We start from the raw sequence: 5466 nt of genomic DNA, 5'->3' as shown, positions 1-5466 counted from the left end.
TATATTACACCCTGTTGCCATTTTGTTCAAATTAGCATGGGTACGATTTATCTTTAGCTATATATCGACGTTTTAATCTGATTAAACTTCGCGTAAAGACTTATCAAGCTAATTGATAGAAAACAATGTTTGTATTTGTTCTAAGTATACCAGAGAATACATTAATGACTTTTTTCAAATAATATTGGCAATTGCAGTTATTCATAAATCGTATAACTTTGCATTACATTTATTGGCTTGCCATTTCAACGTTGGTAATATTTTTCTATTGGTTCAAATGAGTTTTAATGGAAATTGCGTTGTTTGAATTATTTTGCTAATTAAATAATAAATAGTGTATCAATAACATAATATATAAACAAATAAAACATTAACACGAACAAAATCACTTGCTGCCTCATTAATAATTCAAATACGAGGGCTATTAAGAAATAAGGATAGTTTTTATCTGACGCCACTAGACGCAGACTAATTATATGTTAGTTGTCTGGGTGCGTGTAAAATCTCGTCAATTGTGCACGTTTCCTGCGGTTTTCCTGTAACTTGTTGAACCGGCAAAGCCGAAACATCTAGTAAAGCACCTCATTTAGATACAGCAATCTTATCATATAAATAAGCACGAATTTCGAGTTCTGTAATATTCTATTGAAGTTTGATTTGTAATTTATAGATTATAATTTCAAATGTCAAGAAGAAAGTTGAATGAAAGTTCTTATTGGATATGAGGTATTCAGTTCAGAAAAATTATTTTTATTAGTTTTTTACCGCTTTATCTAATGTCTATGTGAAGTGAAAAACAAAAAAACAAATTTCAATCCATCAAAAATCTTGGAAATCTTTACGCAGAAAAAAACGAAGAAGGGGACACCCATTCTAAATTTTTTTAATGTTTATGCTAACATTTATAAAAATATAAAGTTGATAAGTCAGTTACATTCAGATGAAATTAATAGAAGCATTTTAAAATGAGTGGATATCCGAACTGCTCGTTGAAAGATTCGTGGAAATCGCCATTTGACAACAACGGTGCTTTCGCTCAGTTTTCCATAAGTTTCTTGTATTTTGTTGTTTGAAATTGTTAATTACATCTAGGTTACCCCAAGTTATGAACATTATGGGTGCCAAAATTGCTTAAATATAACCATAAGTATATTAGAATCAGTGTATTTACCTCGAAATTTCAATAAAACGATATTATACCAGGTAGATTAAAATAAACTAATTGATCAAATTATGGTAAATTTGGCTGAGGTTTTTTATATCTTGTCTATCATTTACAGAACATTGATCTTGTTTTATGTGTATCATTTCTTTGATTAATAATTTTTGATAGTGTCCACTGATTCTAATGCTATGTTTTTAATAATGTTTTTAAGATATCTACTAATATGTTTTATCTATTCTAGAAATATTTTAATCACCAAATATTAATTATTCTTTTGAAAACGCTCCCAAGGAAGGAGCGAAACGTCAAGTTATACATAAAAATGTGATATTTTATTGAAGTTTCATTATTGTATCCAAACAACCTACGAACCCAAGAAATTAGAAAGAGTAAGAGTGAACAGTAATCTTCTCGGATCTGCCGAAAATTTGTCTATGACAGACTCTAAGAAAAAATTACTAATAACCAAGATTTGACTACGGACTACCACAGGTGAGAGTGCCAACGTTCATGAAGAAGCAAATCCAATTGGAAATTGGTGCAGAAAAGTCTACACATAAGGTAATCGTAGCTAATATCGAAGAAGACGTGATTCTGGAATGGACGCAATGAATCTTTATGGTTTCCAAATGGACTTTAGAAACAGAACTATTAAAGTGGGTTCTGAAGAAGTACCTTTATCCATCTCAGGGTAGCACGATGTTAGTAGCTGTATAGGAAGATACTGTTCTACCTGCACGAAGCGAAACCAGATAGTAGCGCGGTTACTGGGGATCATGGAAGAAGATACACCGGTTATGATGCAGCCATGGAGCCACGGCGGAGAGGTTGCCAAAGGAGAAAATAATTGGAAAAGCATTAGTTAAGTTACCCGATCACCATCAAAAAGGAAACCAGGGTTGGATCGTGAGTACCAGTAACGTGTATAGTCCTCCAAACGACGACAACTGACAATTCCCATGATCTATTCGAACCGAAAATATCAATAGCTAGTCAATCCTTGAATCGAGCTTAGAAAAGGAGTATGAGGAAATTTATCTTACTGTAGAAGAATAAAATATAAATTTGTGTATTTTTGCTACTATGTTATGTTGATCCATGTAATCTGTACTAACGAGTATTCTGCACCCTTCTGTGAAAAGTCGGCGGAATAGGCGATTAGCCCAGTTGTTTATTATTGATCTAGAGACCTAGTTTCAAAATTCAATAGTTTTGAGATTTTTATGATTCTTGAAAGTGCAACAGTGCGTTCACTGGATTGTTATACTGGTTATTCCCATAATAGCAATGTGGATACAATATTATTCCACCAGTTGTCAAATTTCGTATATCATTTCATATTTCTCATTTATTCATTCTCGTCAATGCGAATTATTTCTCAATAGTACGCTTATTGTATGTTGTGTTAAGAAATAAGTAGTAATGCAAAGTACTAGTGGTGGAACCGGGGCAACTGTAATGAACTTGGGATACGTTCAACCACCTCAACAGGTAACTTTTCAACTATAGTCTCCATCGCATTAAAATGTATATACAACAACACAGCTGCAACAACTGAACAACCCAAATATGTATACATACAATGCTCAACACCAACAAACCATATTTCAACAACTATTCTCTCGAATGATTGTCCCTTCTCAACAATCCCGCATTACCTATCCAAGAACACCAAACACAAAATTTGATACCAATACAAACTCCTCAACTAATCCAGGTGTACCAAAATCCTCAACCCCATATATATTATCAGACAGTAAAATGGGAAACAAACCCGAACATTACAGATATTTCAGGGATACGTAATAAAACGATACATAAAGAAGCCGATAACGATAACGACGTACAGTCATTAAACAGTGTGGAATCTGAAGTGATACGTCCAAATGAATTTCAAGGAGTGAGATCACGGGAAACTAACAAGAAAAGAGTAATTACTATTACTAGCTTAAACTTAAAGAACAAAAAAAAAGAAAAAAACCTACCCTTTATCTTACACTGAAAAAAATAACGCCATTAATAAACCTACTATATTCTGTCGGCACAAACAAAAACTATTACTATGAATTATTAAAGGGCAATAAAGTAAAGTAACAAATAAACAACTTAGAAAATTACAAAAAAGTGAAAAAACTACTTAATGAGAATAAAGTCATGAGATATACGTACATGCGTATCAATGAAGAAAGCAAAAAGTAGTGCTTTCTTCATTGATCTTCAAAAAGAAGACAACAATACAGATATATTCAAAGTAAAATTATTATTGAACGCCGTAGTAAAATTTGAAAAACCCAAAAATAAAACAAACATCAATCTGTTATGGCATGGCCTCCACAAGGGTGGGGTTGGTGCAGCTCTGGTTACAGGTTCCGGGCCTAACACTCTTTCTAAATTCTAGATTTTTCGTTGGTAACTATTTAATTATGCTGGCACATGCTAGTTACTGTTTGCAATGTTTGGATACAACGCCTGCTCGGGCCCCACACACTCCTTCTACCTTCCCCTTCTACCAGACGCCTACTCACCCCTATTTTCCCGGTCAGTTCAGCTCTATTTCTCCGCTTTCTTCTAAACATAAGCAATTTGCAGCAGTTCGTCAGTTGAACGTGGATGGAGTTGTTTAGGTTTTGTGCTCTTTCGCCCACTCTACTATACTAACAGGTAATAAATATACGAAGCCAATTTCACAATTTTCTTAAACAGCAAAATAGTGTTTGTTAACAATTAAAGCTGTCTTGCTTTAGTTTTTTGTACAATATTCAAGAGATTAGTAATTAGTATACAGTATAGTTTCAAGAAATTATTTTAATTCTTTTTTGAGAATTCTGATCGTCATAAATGGTGTAGAATAGTAAATTTAATAAGAAAATATCATCTGAATATTTTACGTTATAATAAACCACATTCAAACTGTTTCTCTTTTGGCGTAGCCACCATTAATTGTCAACACGTTGTTACCATTAGTTTTTTTTATTGTGGAAAGTAACTATTTAAATATTTTACATTATATTTCACGTCATTTCATCCATTGTTATATCTGTCCACCAACCGCATAAAGATCTTTTTATATTTGGCTGACAATTAATGACAGAAGACTTCTGTCTGAAGTGGTCATTGCAATATTAATCTTATGATTTGATTCGTCGTGTTTTGTTTCAGATTTCATTTTACAGATGAAATTTTACGATACGTTTTTCAAAACAAGACATTCGAATTATGTGAATGATTTATTGAGTTCATGAATTTTAGTGGGAAAACAGTTGAAGTTATAACTGACGAAGTACTGTCCACTTTAGACAAAATTGGAGTACCACTTTCCTGTCGGACTGTCGAGTTGAGGAAATGACGGCTCTAATATGCGGGGACTCACTAAATGTATACAATCAAAAATACTTGAAAAAAAACCATCTGCTATTTTTTCTCCCTGTGGAGCACATTCTCTCAACATTGTTGGTGTAAATGCTGTAAAACTGAACCACGACGTAGTGCCTTTTTTTGGTAACATTGATAATTTCTATTCTTTGTTCTCCAGCAGCTTTGGTCGTTAAGAACTATTAAAGCACGTCCCTTCATCTTTACAAAGCCTTTCCGAGACTCGTTGGAGTGAAAGAATTCAAGCTGTACGACCGATTGTCTGCTTTAACTTCAGCAGCCAGAAACACTGTTTTCGCGTTGAAGAGGTAATTTGGGTCTATTAAAGGCCTTTTGACATCATTGTTTTAGCACAACATCTTGGCCTCCATTGATCAAAGAAATGAGATCATAAAAAGGAAAGGAATTTCATTAAACACAGAACCTCAACTGATTGAAGATTTGTTAACTGAATTGCACGCCCTAAGAGATTCATGGGAAACTATCATTAACGAAGCAAAACACGTCACCGATGCAGTCTTTCTTGTTTTGGACTTCATCATTGCTGATTTCAAAACCGGATTTGTAAGCTGTGAAGAAATTTGTAGCCTGTTTGCTCCAGTTTTAGAGTTGATAGATCTAGACAACGAGGAATTGAAGCCCAAAACTGCCAATCTCGTTATATATTACCCTTCAGACTTTACTGATACAGACGCCCTATTTGAAGAAACTTTTCATATGAAGAATGTATTTGAAACAATGTTCCAGTCAGAAAAGGGCCCATTGAAACTTCTTAGCTCAATATATGAGAAAAACCTCCAGCCCATTTTCTTGAACCTATGCACAGCTATAAGACTTCTCTGTACAATGACAGTTACAGTTTCAGCGGCTGAGAGGTCTTTTAGTAGATTGTCAAATTCAGTGAGAACTTGGCAACGACGCACAACTGG

The sequence above is a fragment of the Diorhabda carinulata genome, chromosome X, assembly GCF_026250575.1.
Source record: "Diorhabda carinulata isolate Delta chromosome X, icDioCari1.1, whole genome shotgun sequence".
Lineage (NCBI taxonomy): Eukaryota > Metazoa > Arthropoda > Insecta > Coleoptera > Chrysomelidae > Diorhabda > Diorhabda carinulata.
The sequence above is the reverse complement of the archived record's forward strand: the minus strand, read 5'-3'. Positions refer to the sequence as shown.